Raw genomic sequence first — 19,329 nt, forward strand, 5'->3', positions numbered from 1 at the left:
TATATATATATATATATACAAGGGCTCGAAAAAAATAAAACAAAAACATGTTGGGGCGGGGGGCGTTGTAGTAAGTTTTCCCTAGGGCGCTAAATAACCTGGCGCCGGCACTGCGTAGATCATCCAGACATTGGTCAATAGAATTACAATGGAACCGATCATGTGAGATGGTCAGCTGACCACTGAAGCATTATTTGGGAGTTGGGAGATAGATAGTGTTAACAGTTGACCATTGGTTTCTATAGGGGAAAGTCGAGGATTAGTTAGCAGTAGCGAAGTTAGACAGTTATGTGTAGAAAGCAGTTGCAGTCAGAGTAGAGATCGAGTATTGTTAAGATATAGAAGAGTTAGCAAAAGTAGTATGAAGTGTAGCGGCGTAGCAGATTGATTTATGTGCAAATAAAGAAACTTCATATCTGTGAATTTGACATGCTGGTTATTGTAGATTTCGCACACTGTCATTATTTATCCTCTTACTTACTATAAGACTTAAATGATTCTGTTAAAAACCCGGCTGTTCGATTGTCTATTTGATGTTTTTAAAGTAAATTGTGTTAGTTTAGTCCGAGAAAATGTATATATTTCATAGTGCACGTCTTTATATTTATAGAGTTAAATCAAATTTGAATGAAAGAATCTAGTTCATTTCTTCATATTCTAAGACTGGAAGAAGTGGGATGCGAGTCTTATTGACGATGACTTAATTAGTATTCTGTATCCTTTTTGACATTCGATTTCTAATTATGTTTTTTATACTACAATCAATGATGCGATTAGTGGTGTGTAGGCTACTTTCCGTAGTATTAAATTTTGTCTTAATATTGTTTCATAAATATATTTTTTTCTATTCGTTCCATTTGACGTCATTAATTTTGCCAATGACAGCTTTTGGGCTACTTATATGTTCTCTAGAGCAATAGTGTCACAACCATTAGCACTTCTCCGTTTGCATAGTTACAGATGTGTTTCTAAATTCGAATATGCCTTTATTTTTATTTCAAATCTTTAAATACAATTTAGTTTATGCATTAATATATACATCCAACGTTTTACTATTCAACAACAGTGCGTATCTTTAAGTTCTCCATATATTGCAGAATATACTGATCTCATAGGCTCGTAAAATATGTGACGGATAGAGAGAGAGAGAGAGAGAGAAGTGCGCACATGGGCTATTATTTATTAGGATACGAATATGCAAGACAAGAAAAAAAACATTTAAACGGAATAATCCACCTAATCTTGTCAAAATTGATTCTCAAAATGCAGAGTTACATGTTTAGAACCTTGCGGTACACAAGACTTGGAGGATATACCCGTTTAGATATGTCGCTACACTACCAGGAAATAAGTTAAAGAAAAGCTTGTGCAAAGAAAACGACCAAGAACATTGAACAACCTTGATACGTGACCAGGAAGACAATCCGAGTTTAGTAGGCTACCGATAAAACAGAAAAACCAGTTCCGAATCCGGTGACCGGGAAGTTGCGCTACGAAAAACTGTGCAAAGAAAAATTGCGCACAAAAAATAGTACGCAATGGCATTTTTTGTTTTGTTTTTAAATTGAATATTTAGGGACATTAATAACGAGTTACTAAATCTACAATGTAGCAAAAAAAACAACAACATATTTTCTCGAAATATGACAAAAAATGTATTAGTATAGTTAGTTTGTGTTTGTGTTTTCTTCTGTTTGCGCAGTTTTCTGTTGCGCAGATACAAAACAAACTCGTACATCGCCTTACAAAGTAAATTTTCTTATCTGGTTTTGACCAGTTTGAGCTGGTGATAAAAAAATCTGAGCATAATAAATCTCATGAGATTGAATTTGGGTGATTGGTTTTATATTTGTCAACAATGTGGCTTTAAATATCAATGTTATTATGCATAACTATTTTGGAATAGGGCTGGTAGTAGGTCACCAACCAGTTCTATAGCTCAATAAAACCTGCATGAGCCATAGAACTGGTTGGTGACCTACTTACCAGCCCTATTGCAGTGAAGATCTATTTCGGTAAATAGGTTACAGTATGAGCCTACCGATCCCTGACTACCATAAAAATTATATAGTTTTACAATAGTATTTGTGTGCGTTATAAAAACAAGACTTTATCTTTTTATTTCATTCCTATATTTAGCTTGCCGTGTTTTTGTTGTCTAGTTTTTGTCTGTGATAAAAAAGTTCAACAGACTATTTCAAAAAGTCTTTTAAAATTTTATCCCATATGATGGATTCTTATATTAATGTTATTTTTATATAGATTTTAAATTCACAGGAATAAACTTGAAATATCTATTTAAAGGGCAAAATAAATTTAGCTCTATGACAAAAGTTGATGTTGCTACGTCGTTTTAGTACTTATTTGTTTTTCAAATACTAATGGAACATTTAGACAGCAACCAATAGAAGTGAGCAATCTCCATAATCAAATAACGGATGCTGTGTAGATTGTCCTATGGTGACAAAGGCCATGTTAACAAATTTAGAAAGTTGGCTTTAGCGGAATCAGTGGGCCATGCCGTACATTACATGTTTACACAAAATACTTACTAAAAATAAGAACGAAAAAGAAGATTGAACTTCAGAGTGAACGCATTTATTAAAGTGGTACTTATAAGTACTGCCATTAGATTAAGGGTTAAACGGAAATTGTTGTTGTCATACACAAAGTAAACAGACATTAACAATGTAGGCACTCAGTTCCCTTATCAGTGGTCTGTCTATATGAAACGCGACCAGTGTTTCTTCCAGACTTTTTTCTCAGGGGGGCACTTGAAATTTTCGGGGGGGGGGGGGGGGGGGGCGGTAGACTTTCTTTGGGGGGGGGCGGACACTGTTAAAAGTATGTATTTTCTATATAAATTATATAAATTTCATTTCGTTCGGGGGGGGGGGGGCGGTAGATGCCTGGAAGAAACTCTGAACGCGACATAAATAATCTATTAGGATAGATCAAAATTTTATAAATAGTAGCTTTGAATTAAGGGTCCTCGATTTTGATAAGATATTTGTTGGTTTTGTCAATTTCAGTTGTTTCTATGTAATTATACCCTTAGTAGTGACCCAGACAACTGAAAGACAAACAAAACATACTTCAAAAAATTTAATCTGTCTTCCGATTTGTCTTGAAAGCTAATTCATTAAAATAGGAATTCCCGAGAATTAAGCGCAACAGGTTGTCTGAGAAAACCATAAATCTGCCAATACTTCGGGAATATCCGAAGATTCTATCCTGTTTTTCTCTGAGATTTATGAACACTGCATTGTTTTTTTTTCAGAAATTCGTGACTAGTAGGCTGCTAATGTACAATATAAACACGAGACACAACTTTAGATACTGAACTTCTATGTATTCTCTAGTACTGGAAATATCAATTTAGCCGGTCGATCGATCTACTCGCTCGTGCTGTTCGTATTGAACAGAAATAATTACTATTTTTATATTCGACCATAACCAGTGTCAACTTTAAATGAAATAACATTTTATACCGCGTTAGAATAGTTACAGCACGTAGGTTGTGTGTCGATACCTACTTACACTGTAGAATTACCGCAACCTACGTTGAGCCGCTATTTTTAGCAACGGTGTGGGAATGGGTTATTCGGTAGGGAACAACATATTGTAAAAAGCCTGAATTTCTGGATAATTGGGTCGGTAGAGCTAATGGATGCTAAATCTAAAAAGTCCCAAGTTCAAACCCGTAGACTGCAACTCATCTAGATGAGAAAACACCAAAATAAAAAATAAAAAACTGCTGTCCTGTAAAGTGTTCCTAGATAGACAATGTAACGTTAACCTATCTATCAGCCAAATAGAAGGAGAACGTCCCCGGATTCTTTTTTCGGGGTCATATGCAAATGCCTTACGGCCTAAGTGGATGAACACTTAACACAACGACCACTAGGGCTCGAATTTAATGTCTAGGGAAGCTAGTGATACTATTGTAATTAACACTCATCCAATCTACATACGACCTTTTAATCAGCGAACTCAGTTGTGACAGAACACAAAGATGAACTAGATAAAATATTTAATGTATAAAATATCAAAAACCCAACTTACAAAATGCAGGAAAAAACACTATCACAGATTTCTACACTGTCCAAAGAACAGCTACAGGCCACACAACACTGCAGTAGCTTCAAGACTTACTTAGCGACAAGTAATGTTAAACTAGAAGACTAAATCACTTAGGAAAGCAAGGCACACACAGGTCTTAAGTACTCTCACGTTCAAATGGTCAGAGTCTATAGCCGGACAATATGGACGGCTGCCTGAACAAGGTGAAACTGCCCCGTAGACTGCCAGGTCAAGATAAACTGCCTCGTGTTGCGAGTGTGCAGTGCAATTAAAGACTTCTGTGACAGGGGAGGCTATCCTCAACTCATGTCGCCATTGGTTGGGATAATCATCTGATCAGAATCATTCAATCAGATTTTAATGGAAAATTTCTATGTCTCAAACACCTTAATAAGTCAGTGGAAAAACCCCAGGTGTTACACCATCATTCCATATAAGGAATTATATCTAGTTCAAAATAAAAATGACTCGACCTAAGTAGGTCACATCCCCTCCCTTTTTGGAAGTGACAGATAGGTTCCACAAAAACATACATAAGGAACCAATCTGGCAATGAAATAACAAAAATGTTTTACAAATGTAGGCAATCAAAATCATAATACCAGATGAAAATATCCCTGAACATAAAAGGGAAGTAACTCCAACTTTTACAATTGGTGAAAGGGGAGTAACCCTTCAAAAAATAATTATACATCAAAATCCCTCAAAAAAGGGTATTACAATATTTCCATGTGGATATTAAAAGTGGTAAACCCGCCAGGGTAAGACCTTTATTTCAATGACTAGCTACAATATCAATGGAGTCATATGAGACATATTATTATAAAAGATTACATATAATCAAAAACCACCTTTAATTAAGGTTCACCTGAAAATAAACAAAATATTCAACAGGATTGGAATTTTGAAAAAAATTCAAAACTCACACCACTCATTTTCATATGAGTGACACTCAAACAAAACCTGTTTATGGTCCTCATGAACCACAAAGCATGTCACATGATCAAGGTGTACAACAAGATTTTACATCCTTGACAAACAATCAGCCACAACATTATCACTACCCTTAATGTGCGAAATTTCCAGATTAAAATTTTGGAAATATAAGCACCATCTTAATATTCTTTGATTTGTCTGTCCTAACTTAGAGGTAAATTTCAGGGGATCATGGTCAGAAAACACTCTGACTGGATTGGTTGAAGAAGAGACATAGACTTCAAAATGTTGTAATGATAAAACCAAAGCTAAAGCTTCTTTTTCAATAGTAGAATAATTCTTTTGGTTCTCATTTAACTTCCTGGAAAAAAAAGCAATGGGATGGTCAATTCCCATGTTGTCTTCTTGAAATAGGACTGAGCCAATGGCTAAGTTGCTAGCATCAATGGCAAGTTTAAAGGGCTTGCTGAAATTTGGTGCAGCCATAACAGGAGCATTTGATAAAAATGACTTAATGGTTAAAAAAGCTTCTTGACATTTATTGGACCATTCAAATTCAACACCCTTTTTCAATAATGCAGTAAGAGGTTCAGCAATAGCTGAAAAGTTTTGACAGAACCGCCTATAGTAACCAGCCATCCCAAGGAACTTTTTGATCTCTTTACAATTTTTGGGAGGTGGCAACTTTACAATAGCATCTACTTTAGCTTCAATGGGCCGAACTTGGTTCGTTCCCACTTGGTAACCCAAATAGGTAATTGAAGCTTTACAGAAATCACTTTTATGTAAGTTTACAGTAAAATTAACTTCAGACAATTTCCTAAAAAGGTTAGTCAACTGAACAATATGTTCTTCAAAAGTATTAGAAAATACAACTATATCATCTATGTAGGCCTCACATTGGTCTATGTCAGCAATGACAGAGTTAATGACCCTCTGGAAAGTTTGACCAGCATTTCGCATACCAAAGGGCATGCGTTTGTATCTATAAAAACCATTAGGGGTTACAAAAGCAGATATTTCTTTTGCACGGTCAGATAAGGGGATTTGCCAGTATCCTGAAAGTAAATCAATTTTGGAAATTATCTTAGCTTGACCAACTTTATCAATAACGTCCTCTATCCGAGGTAAGGGATAGGAATCAGCTTTGGTGAGCGCATTCACCTTCCTAAAGTCGGTCACAAACCTGAAAGATCCACCGTCTTTCGGGACTAGGAGACATGGGGAACTCCAGTTGCTGAAACTGGGCTCAATGATATCATTCTTGAGCATATAATCAATTTCATCTTTTATCAAAGCAGCTTTTTCCGGGTTAACTCTATAGGGGTGTTGTTTAATGGGTTTTGCGTCACCAACGTCTACATCATGAGGTGGAACTTTCGCTTCTTTGGGGACATCCCCAAAGATAGAGGGAAATGTCTCAAATAACTGAGACAATCTCTGGTTTTTCTCTGTGGACAAGTGCATAAGGTGGACATTCAAATTATCTAAAAAGGAAGAATTTACCAATTTTGGGGGTTTCAATTTATCATGTATCACATCATCAGAAACATTTGAACATACAGGTAAAGTAATTTTAGCTGTGGATTGAAAATTGTTACAATTATCATAATATTTTTTCAGTGAGTTGACATGATACACTGTCTGTTTCTTTCTTCTGTCGGGCGTATTGACAACATAGTTCAAATCACTTAATTTTGAATGCACAGTAAAGGGTCCACAATATCTCAAGGATAACGCATTGTTCAGATTAGGCACTAGCACAAGAACTTTGTCGCCTGGATTGAATGTTCGTTTACAAGAACTTTTATCATACAGTCCTTTCATTCTCACTTGGGCCTTTCTTAAGTTCTTGTGAGCCATTTCGCACACGGCTTTCAATCGAACGTGAAAATCGTCGAAATTTTCCACAGGATGATCGCTGGTACCTGTCCAACGTTCGTGTATCAGCTTCAGGGGGCCACGGACAGAATGTCCAAACACAAGTTGAAAAGGCGAGTAGCCTAAAGAGTCCTGGACACAGTCCCTCGCGGCGAAAATAATCCAAGGAACAGACTCATCCCATTGGGTGTTACTATTAGCGAATGTCCTTAGCATGGTTTTGAGGGTTTGGTGGAACCTCTCAAGTACGCCTTGAGACTGAGGGTGGTAGGCTGAGCTGGTGATGTGGGTAACGCCTAGCTTGGCTAGCGCTTCCTGAAAATGGTGACTGGTGAAGTTGCTGCCTTGATCTGTTTGCACGATTCTAGGTAATCCAAAGGTAGTGAAGAACCGGGTCATGGCTCTGACTACAGTCTTTGCCTTAATGTTCCGTAAGGGAATCGCCTCGGGAAAACGGGTACTTGAACACATAAAGGTAAGTAGGTACTCGTTGCCCGCCTTGGTTTTAGGCAAGGGACCTACACAGTCCATGACGATTTTAGAAAAGGGTTCTTCTAATACAGGAATCGGACTCAAAGGGGCCTTAGGAATTGTCTGGTTTGGCTTTCCGGCCAACTGACAGTTCGTGCAACTTCTACAGTAACGCGACACATCTTTTCTCATTTTGGGCCAAAAGAACAGTTCTTTGATCTTCGCCGTCGTTTTAGTGACTCCCGGGTGTGCTGACATTGGATGGTCATGTGCCAGCTTAAGTATTTCATGCCGATAAGGTGGAGGGACCCACAGCTGGTTTTTACCCAACCATGGTTCGGCTGGTGAGGCATTCACTGGTATAGCGCGACGAAAGAAGAGGCCGTTCTCGGCGAAATATTCTCCATCGTCAGATGATAGAGATTTTTCGACCGTTGCTTTGAGTTCCGCGTCGACTTGTTGAGCTTTAATGATGTCCTCCTGAGATATTCTCAGGGGTAAGCCCAGACTTGTGTTCTCTGGAAGCATAGACTCCAGTTTGGGAGTCGAATTTCTTGACGATGATGGTAGATGTGGTTCAGACGTTGTGTCAGCCAATTGTTTGGTCTGGCTTCTTGTCACCGCACATGCAGGATACAGTTCATAATCATTATCTGGAACTGTTGACAAAGGGTCTGAAACCGTACAGGGGTATACTTTGCTTCCCGCAAGGTCATTCCCTAGAAGTAGGTGTACTCCTGGGACTGGAATACTATCTATCACACCTAAAATGACCTCACCTTCGACGAGATGGTGTTTCAGGGCAAACTTGTGTAGAGGGACGACAGTAGATTTTGTCCCCACTCCCTGGATAATGGAAATCCTTCCGGTGTTCGTCTCAGGTGTAATGTCCATTGAACTTTTCAAAAGGAGTGATTGTGACGCTCCTGTGTCTCTTAGGACGGTGATATTCCGCTGAGACAACGGATCACCTGGTTTGCTAATGATGGCTTCGGCGATAAAAGATGAAAAGTCAACTTTTCTCGATCCCTCGAGATCGGTAGACTCGGCAGAAACTGGATGGTGGCGAGAACAGTCAAAATGTGACTGCACATAATGTGTGGAGACTTGACTACCTTCTTGCGGACACTTAGGGTTAGAGTCCTTTAGAATTCTAGAGTTCATAGCTGAACTGGCTGCTTGAGGGGATAGAGCATAGTGCGCAGAAGAACGCACCACCTCTCTGTTATTTTGACGACGTTTGTAACAGTCCTTGACATGGTGACCAGGCCTTTTGCAGAACTGGCACACTGCTCGATGATTGAGAGTTGATCTTGGGTTCTCTCTGGACTGTAATGTCTTCAAATGTTGGCCAACAGGATGATTGCTGCCAAAAAGGGGAAGCACGGGGTTGAGGCGGTTTCCTGACACTGGTGGTTTCTTATGCACCAACATATATGTGTCAGCCGACTCAGCAGCCTTCTGGATATCAGTTATCTTGTTATCCAGAATGTGTAGTCGTATCTCTTCAGGCAGGGACGATAGGAATTCTTCCCTTAGGATAAGTGACCTGAGTTTCTCAAACTCAGAAACTTCTTCAGAGTGTAGCCACCTTGAAAATATTTTCTCCTTTTCAAAGAGAAATTCCACATATGATTGTGTGGGTAACTTGCGGAGTGTTCGGAATTTTGTCCGATAGGCCTCGGGCGTCAGTGCGTAGGCCTTTAAAATGGCAGTCTTGACCAAACTATAGTTATTTTGAACGTCGTGAGAGAGTGCCTGGTATGTTTTAGCAGCTTTCCCAGTAAGGACAGAGCTCAATAAAGCAGTAATGGAAGTTTCGGGCCATTCACATGTCTTCGCTAAACTCTCAAACGAGTTAAAGAAAACGACCAAATCTGTTTCATCAAATTTAGGAACTAATTTCCCAAATTTGGCAATCACTTGCCCTACCGACAACTTTTTTGGATCTACCAGAGAAGTAACATCACTAACTTGACCAAATTCTGATTCCAACCTCCTCCTATCTAAAGCAATTTTAACCTCTAACTCCTGTTCTTTTAATGCCTTCTCTAAAGCAACTTTCTCCTCGCGGAGTAACACACCAGCCAACAAACTTTCATCAAATACCCCTTCATTAATAAAATGAACAACAACTTTATCTCTCAACACCTCTGACTTCTGCGTAACAGAATAATCCAATTTCAATTCCTTAACAACACTAACCAAAACTTTTCTACTCAACTTTTCTACATCTTCAAAAGTGGGATTAGCCAAAAAAGACTCCATAACACTAACTTGAAAATCACAACAAGCCTAGATCCTTTAAATTAACACACCGTGTTGGGCCGTGTACTCGACCTCTAAATGTAGGACGACACGTCTGCTTATTTGACCTAGATAACTCTAGCCTGAGCGCGCGTTGTAAGACCACGGCGCTACACTGGATAAAAAAACAACTAGATCAGACTAAACTTAGTGTTTAACTGACAACCAACAACTGGAACGACAGATTAAATCTCGGCGAGCCCCCACTTTGTAACGTTAACCTATCTATCAGCCAAATAGAAGGAGAACGTCCCCGGATTCTTTTTTCGGGGTCATATGCAAATGCCTTACGGCCTAAGTGGATGAACACTTAACACAACGACCACTAGGGCTCGAATTTAATGTCTAGGGAAGCTAGTGATACTATTGTAATTAACACTCATCCAATCTACATACGACCTTTTAATCAGCGAACTCAGTTGTGACAGAACACAAAGATGAACTAGATAAAATATTTAATGTATAAAATATCAAAAACCCAACTTACAAAATGCAGGAAAAAACACTATCACAGATTTCTACACTGTCCAAAGAACAGCTACAGGCCACACAACACTGCAGTAGCTTCAAGACTTACTTAGCGACAAGTAATGTTAAACTAGAAGACTAAATCACTTAGGAAAGCAAGGCACACACAGGTCTTAAGTACTCTCACGTTCAAATGGTCAGAGTCTATAGCCGGACAATATGGACGGCTGCCTGAACAAGGTGAAACTGCCCCGTAGACTGCCAGGTCAAGATAAACTGCCTCGTGTTGCGAGTGTGCAGTGCAATTAAAGACTTCTGTGACAGGGGAGGCTATCCTCAACTCATGTCGCCATTGGTTGGGATAATCATCTGATCAGAATCATTCAATCAGATTTTAATGGAAAATTTCTATGTCTCAAACACCTTAATAAGTCAGTGGAAAAACCCCAGGTGTTACACCATCATTCCATATAAGGAATTATATCTAGTTCAAAATAAAAATGACTCGACCTAAGTAGGTCACAACAAAGACAACAGAAGCAAATTCAGACAGAAAAACAGGCTGTAGTCACAGTGAACGAGCCATATGGCGATTAATATGTTGAAAAATAATACTTGTGTTGCAGGAAATTCCATCCAACTTAACAATTAAGATCAAAGAAGAAAAAGGACAAGTAATCGGGCGTACATTTTCACAATCCCTATACTATTTTTTAAAAAAAAATGAATACATGGAGAAGTAATATTATGAAAGATTTGAACGAATCCAATTTTCTTCTTTTAATTTTTGTTTCTGACATGTTCTTGAGAATTTTGAAGCGTTTCGGAAGTGTACCAAGTTCAAAAATATGAACTTTATAATCTTTCACAACATAATAAAACAACAAAGTGTTTTAAAGTCTCTTCGTTGTCGCGAATTAGTAAAAACCATTGAGTCTGCTGTGTTTTTTAAAAAAAAAACTTAACTACCACTTGAATTTGTTTTGTTAGAAAGTGTGCTCTTGTTAAAAAAAGAACTGGGAAAACGAATTTCACTAATATGACACATGAACAAAAATTCCCAATGCCATCTTTGCCTTGTGACTCTCGGTTGAGTTCAACATTTTATCTCAAATTGACCTTCCTGACGACCCCCCTCCCCCCTGATCTACTTAGAGAGTTGGGGAATTTTAGGGAATTTTTTTTTATATTTTATATTAATTTTCAGTTTGTAAAGTTAACAATGAAAAGATCTTGGGAGGGTGTGAACTCTTTCCGAACTAACCTATACATACACAGACATATATATATATATATATATATATATATATATATATATATATATATATATATATATATATATATATATATATATATATATATATTTATATATATATATATATATATATATACATATACATGTATATATATATATATATATATATATATATATATATATATATATATATATATATATATATATATATATATATATATATATATATATATATATATATACATACACTTCCACCAAAAAAGAGAGACTTGTACCATGAATAAGACGCCCTACTAATTTTAATTCTAGATTTTATTTTTTCTGCTTTCATAAACGCTCAAAGCTTGCTGTGTGTTTGGGAAATGTAATAAATATTTATTTTCCATTTCTGCGCTTATAGATTTCAGCAATGTAAATAGAGATCGTGGGATACTTTCTCAACGTATATATGGGCAAGGCATACAGCATACGTGTGTAAATAACACGTACCTGAATTTTCCTGGAGTAAGCTTTTCAAATAGTTCTATGTAAAGTTCCCTTTCAAACCTAACTGTCTTTAGGGCAAATGAGTTGGAGCTTTTATGGCTTTCAAACTTTGAGTAGCAGAATGCTGTCTTGTATGCTTGCTTGTATGCTTGCTTGTATTTCTTCTTCTTTTCCCCGTTCGTGCGCAATTCACATATGGCAGATGAATTAAAGTTCACCAGTTTCTGTGACCTCGGCATATGAAGGGATAATGTGGTCAACACTATGTCCAACCGCGTTACTTTCTCTATCATGAGTTAGGATCTCATCAGTGCTCGGTGGTGTCAGAGACGATCTACTCACTTGATCTCGGATTCGAACTCGAGACTTTCGGGTTAGGTCTAGCATTAGCCACTCCGTCCCATATAGTTCTATGTAAATATGAGCATACTTTCTCCGTGATTTCATTTCAAAACTAAATATTCAAATACATTTTCATTTTGAATAGTCTTTTATTCCAAAACACCCCAGCCATCACTCTAACATGTGTATCCAACTATATCCACGCTGAGAGCCGCTGGTATTGCTTAATTAAAACAACATTTGAACAAACAAAACAAATTCCTGGGCATTACAAAACAAAATGGATGACCCGAAGAAGTAATTATAGCATCCCGAATAAAAACCCTTCGTTGTTAGCTTAAATTACAAAGATTGAGATGTAGGCCCATGTTTTGTTGGGTTTATGAGTCAGTATATTTTTTTAAGTGTTGCCTACACTACTAGTAGGCTTTTAGCTTTACAGCTTTAATATTCCTACGAGGGGGTTTGCTGTTTGTGATTTAATGTGTAGTTTTTTTTTAATGTCAATTGTTGAACATGCTTTAGAGCAGGATCTTGAGTTAGTATTTTAAGAAGATTATATATAGAGGGACATCATAAATACGATTTATTCTTAGAAAACTATAAGCATCGTATTAGTCAGCATTTGAAAATGATGGGATGAATCATCAGCCATCCTAGATCATATCAGGAAAGGAAAAGCGCACTTAGAATTCCATGTTATAATGGAAATCTTATTTAAAGGCAATAGTAAGAATAGACGTGTTAACATGACAAGAGGTTCTTTAGCAACTCATTGGAGTTTCACTCCCCCCTCCCCCTCAGCTAAGACAACTTAACCCCCCCCCCCCCCTCTCCTAACCCAGATAACGTTTAACCCTCCCCCTCCCTCCTTAAAGACAAAATAGAAAATAATATATAATTATTATATACGAAATACCCTCACCCATTCCTGATAGTTTAAGTACACCCCTGCCCCGAAGAAAAGTGTCTGAAAGAAACCTCGCCAGAACGTGCTTAGATATTAGTTGTTTGCTGTTTACAAGTCCAAGATACAACAACCCGTAGTTAAGGTTACGGCTTTAAATTTGCTAAACATTTTGTCCATGGGATGTTAGAGGGTGTACTATGTGAAATTTTAGGCCATCAAAATAGAGGAGTGTTTCTACATTAACTATTTTTATTGTTGTGTCAAAGTCTTGTGAGATTTAGTTGTTTCTTTTTCAGTTGCAGTTTCGTAAAAAAATGCTCTTCTGAGGAAATAAATAATCGTTTCTTAGAAGTGTAAGCTGCTGACAATGTAGTACATTGTATTCAAGTTTCGTCATGGTTTATATATACCATCAGCGAACCCAACTAAACAATACACTCTTGAAGCGATGATAGATATATGTTGGGTTCAGCAATTCACACAGTTTACTTTCATCGTTTTTTTTCAATAGGCTTTTAAAACTTAAAAGCTTTCTGTAGATATTTATTGTATGCATCTGTTAATAAACAAGATTTGTCATACATATTCCGCTATACAATTTGAAGTGTAATCTAACTTAAAATAATCCTTAAATTAGCCGAATTGTTTTATAATGTCCTATAATAATTCGTTTAATGTGTATACCCATGTTTTTTTTTCAACCTAGTAGGTCCTATTGAACTATATGTTGAAAGAGCCTTATCACCAATAAACAACCACGTTTGTAATCTCTTTCACCAGTGTTTATTTTATTTAAAATTGAAACAGCTGAAAACCCAATTAGAGGACGGAGTGGTCTAGCGGTAGAGAGCTGGACTGCTAACCCGTAAATCTTGAGTTCAAATCCGGTTATAAGTCAGTAGACCGTCCCTGAGACAACCCAACTCTGACGTGTACCTGACTCACGTTATGAAAAGTAAAAGCGGCTGGACATAGTGCTGACCACACTATCTCTTCAAATGCCGAGATCACAGAAACAAGTTTACTCTACTTCTCTTCACCAAAGACCGTCAGGTTTGAAAAGGGAACTTTAATTTTAAACCCAATTACAGTCACCGCTGAAAGATTGCAGCTATTCTTTTATTGTTATTTTAGAACATGTTGCAACTACTAAGTCTAGTTTAAATTAACTCATGACGCCTCTAAAAATAGACGTAGGCCTACAGTGTGATTATGCCTCATACAAGAAATAACACAACGTGATTTCAACGTTGGTTGTTAAATTTGCTTAGAGTTGTTGTAAACTGTTTAGCAGGCTACTAAATATTATGCATATAAGTAGATTACTATCAGTGTAAAGGACGAAAAGCGGCCCGAAGTTTTAGCAAGCGGAAAAAATATTTTTGAGTTGCCTTTTAGTTTATATCTCTACAATTGTGCCGTTCACTAGGCTGACATTGGCCTAGATAAAAATCCATAAGGAGTGTGTCACATCGACATTCTGAAAGAGGGCTTTTATCTGGCGTGTATGTTGCAGCTGGTATTGGTTTACTGTTTGGTTAAACTGCCGTTTGGCAAAGAGATAAGCCTCACAAGCTTGAAGGTGCATATCAGTGTCGTAGTCAGGAATTGGTCTTAAGAGAAGTTCAAAATCATTTCCACACACACATGTATACACGCACAAACACACACACACACACATACCCACACACTTACACGCTCACTCACTCACTCACTCATTCGCACACACACACACACTCACACACACACACACACACACATATATATATATATATATATATATATATATATATATATATATATATATATATATATATATATATATATATATATATATATATATATATACTGGTGTTCAGCGGTGCAAAGTGTCAAACGCTAAGTAATACCTACCAATATATTGATAAAATATGAAAAGAAGGCATCAGTTTTAAGAGTCGAGACTAAAAAGACAAAGCTCAAAGAACAACAAATACTTTGCTCCCACGTTTTTCCGAGTGTTTAATGTATTATCTTGATAAACCTCATTGGGTTGTGCTATAATGCACACAGGACACATTTTTTTCTGTATGAAATGATTATTTAATGTGCTAATAAAAAGTCTTACAGCTTCTTTCATGGTTTCAATGGAAGAGACAAAAAAATATAGAACGGAAGTGGCTAATACCAGATGTATTAAAGTCGGATTGGTTTGTTTTTTTCATGAAGTAAATGAAATTTGCAATTGTAAGTTGTGTGCCATTTTAAGAACGTGTAAAATGGATATATTTGTTTACTTTATCATTTCGATTGGCCAAAAAAAAAAACAAAAAAAAAAAAAAACAAAAAAAACAGAACACCCCCTCTCGCAAAATTGGCACTTCGACGGAATTCACCTGGAAAACGAAAGAGAGGAAGAACACTGTAAACCTGGAGGAGATGAGAGAAGTGATACCAACCAGTTGCAAAAACCCGGCATGAACTGAAGTGACGTCTCGTCTCTCTATCGGTAGTTAACACCCTCACTGGTAGCCCTACACATCGGCTACGCGGCAAATACATGAGTATACAAGGGACGTAACTACAATATACACCATAACAAAGGACGTAACGATAATTAACAATGCATAACGTAACACGAAGCAATGGAGAAATTCGCAATGTAAAACCGACAACGCTCTAAGTTATTCGCCCTATTTATAGCAGTTAGTAATCTATTTCTTGTAAAAATGGCTCGAAATATATAGGCCTATATACCCAGTAAAATCGAAATAACAGGCTTAATACTCGAATTTGTTGTTTGCATTGCACAGAAGTTGATCCAATTACGGTAATGCGCGGTGTATTACCTACGGTTAACCCTGCTGTGGGCATTCATGCATTGCATTTTGTCGCGTATTCTACCGTGTGCACCCTCAAATAGCAGGCTACTAACTTACACTGCACGCAACACTCTGCAAAGTTAATCAGGCCTACGCACGCCAGCGAATTATTATTACACACTAAAGACCACAGCAACACTATATTTAGAGCTGTGTTTCCGCTCTTTAAAACGCTACACATAAAGGAGCGTACACCGTAATGTTAAACACATTCCCTAGCGCAGGTTAAGTTTGTGAAGGCTTGTACAATGCTGCTGCAACAGAAGTAAGGCCCGGGTATAATAAAATATGTTTAGAAAGATCTAAGTCTGGTACTCTTAGAAGTAGAATTATCTGTCATCTCTTTACGGGAGTTTGGTGTCGGGGGGGGGGGGGGGGGGGGGTAGGGATGCACCCCTGGAGCATGTCCTTCGAATCTCTCCCTTGTAAAAAAAAATTATTTATATACTTTTTTTTTAATTTGACCTGCCCCCCTCCCCCCCAACCCCGGTTCAAGAAAAGAAAGAAAGAAACACTGTTTAGAAAAATATATGAAAGATAATTTACTGCATCCACTAGCCGAAGCAAAGATGACTGAGGTGTTTCGTATATCACATATATTTTTAATATCATGAGTTACATTGGAATAAAGTCAGTCAAAAACATCTCAATTATATTTAAAACTGTGTAGACTTATTGGGTTACAAAATTAACATTCAAACAAAATTTATGTCTTAACAGCATATTAAGTGATGTTTTTTTTTTAAATTAAAAAATCAATTGTCTTTTTGTAAGTCAAATACAATCTTATATTAAAACAGTAGTGAACTAACGCATTATCTTGTGTGGTCTATCTTTGCGAAACGATGCACATCTCTTAATCATCAGGACAAAAATTAAACTAAAGATTTGACTTAAAGTAGCCTGTTAAAATTATAACGTAGAATAATCTGTTTGAGATGTATATAAAACAACAATACAATTCTCTAAAAAAAATTTCATTTTTCCAATCATACGGTCCACGAGGCTTGTAAAGTAGAGCCCATCTGTATACATGACCTCGGCATTTGAAGGGATAAGGTGGCCAACACTATGCCCAGCCGCCTTTACTTTCCCTAACGTGAGTTAGGTACCCACCAGAGCTGAGTGAACTCAGGGACGTTCTACTGACTCAAACCCGTATTCGAACTTGAGATTTTTGGGTTAGCAGTCTAGCCCTCTACCTAAAATTATGTTTACACTAAAAAAAAAGCTACCCAGAGTATCAAGTAAAGCTTGTGTTAAATACATAAATAAAAGGATGGGATGCCAATTAAATTTTAGTTATTGCAAATAAATAGTAACAATGCCCACTTTAAGCAGCATTTTAGCTTCGGTGTTTTTAAACTTAACGTATTTTGGAGGCCTATTATATTTAGATATTCCAACTTACTTTCGAACGTATTTTAAATCAGAAATAATACTTGTTTTAGAATCTTTTTATTTGTATTTTATTTACTTTTAAAAGAGCAATCATTTTTTGAAATAACTTTTTTAATAAATAAATAATCCATTGATTTTAATAATTCAAATTAAAGATCTTTTTAAAGATGAGTAAAAAAAGATAAGCCTTTTTTTTAAAAACAACACATAGATTAACAGAATTTTCATCATTTTCGTTCATGAGATATACAACATAAATAGGCTACTACTCAACACTCAACACTTCTTTCAACACACCTATCCTATTCTTTGGCGTCCTACCAATTCTTAGCCTTCTACCTAGGTATGCTAGGTATGTAACATTATGCTTGATACATTACACTTTGTATTAATACTATTGTGTTACATTTATTAAAGCAAGATATAATCTAAGGTAAAGCTTAAGAATAATTTATATTTACATCGACTATATATTTTTACTGTGAAAATCAATACACTACATTTTCTTTAGTTTGGGCATCATTCCAGAAAGCATTCAAGAAATCAGCACTATATTTAGAACTGTAGATCATATATTTATCGCTCCATGCTCCATGAGGTGTTAAAAAGAATCGTTTAAACGTTTTCTGATATCGCCACTGACGCCAACCCTAGCATTAGACCGCTTATGTCCTTGCTCTGTTAGAGAGCATTGTGAAACAACCCCAGAGTATAAAGTAGGTTTAACGATTTGTTTTAATTTTTTTAACCCATATTCTGCTAGCGTCCCACTTATGGGACGCCTGTAAAAAAAATTGCTAAAATTCATTAAAACTAGTAAAAAAGTAAATTATGTTTCATTGTATTTGAAAGTGGTTACACTATTGAATTTGTGTGTGTTTTGTGAAAAAAATTAATTTAGAAAAATGTTATAGCGCCGGCTTTGCAGGACTTGTCAAAATTGCGGAAAAAAAGAAAACATGCGGACAGGAAAATGCATACCTTCTAAAATATTAACATTTTAAGTGCAAAATACATTTGAAACTTGTAGCAGTACCATACTTCTATCTGATGAAAATTTAAGAGTAACAATTTCTTTTAACTACTTCGTTATATCAAGTGTACAATAAGCGTCCCATTAGTGGGACGCTAGCAAAGGAAAGGCCCCATGTAGATTGTTACACAAACGTCACATTTATTGGACCCGAACGAGAAACACAGATGTAAATGTTTATGTCAAATGGTTATTTATGGTGAAACAATTGTTGACTTTGTTAACTGTTGACTTTGGGGTGTTAAGTAGTATTTATAGATATTTAATTATGACCTTGACCTATATTTACTTAATTATATTACATTTTGTGATCATGTGTATATATTTAGATGTACCAGTCACAGCTTTACTTATTTCCAAGTGTTATTCACTTTAAAGGATGCTAGATTGAAAGTAAACTGGACATTCGAACATAATTTCTGCATTTTAGACCATGGTATGGCTAACCCAATTGAACATTATCAGTATTTTTAGATGTCCTAAACAATGAAATCATTGGTCTAACAATATAAAATCAGTATACAGCTTCAATTTCGCGAGATTAGCCATATTTCGTGATAAAAGATTTGTTTTTCAATAAATGTACATGGGGCCGTTCGTTGCTAGCGTCCCATTTATGGGACGTTTTTTAAAAATCGATTTTTCAAAAGTATTGATTTAAAAAAAAAAATCTATAGTCAGTCCTTCATTCAGTGCCCAAAAGCTAAACCATATAAAAAAATTATACAAATTTGAGACCTTGGGATAATATGGGTTTAAAGAAAAATTATTTTATCTTTAAAACGTTGAGCTTGGGGGTTACAACCAGTTACACGACAGTTAATTTCATAATGTTTGTTGCAAATGTTAATGCAGTAACCGCATGTTTTACAACATGATGAGTCAGACAGCTAAA

This window comes from Physella acuta, unplaced genomic scaffold (assembly GCF_028476545.2).
Source record: "Physella acuta isolate Inbredline_101_S28 unplaced genomic scaffold, ASM2847654v3 ptg000167l, whole genome shotgun sequence".
Taxonomy (NCBI): Eukaryota; Metazoa; Mollusca; class Gastropoda; family Physidae; genus Physella; species Physella acuta.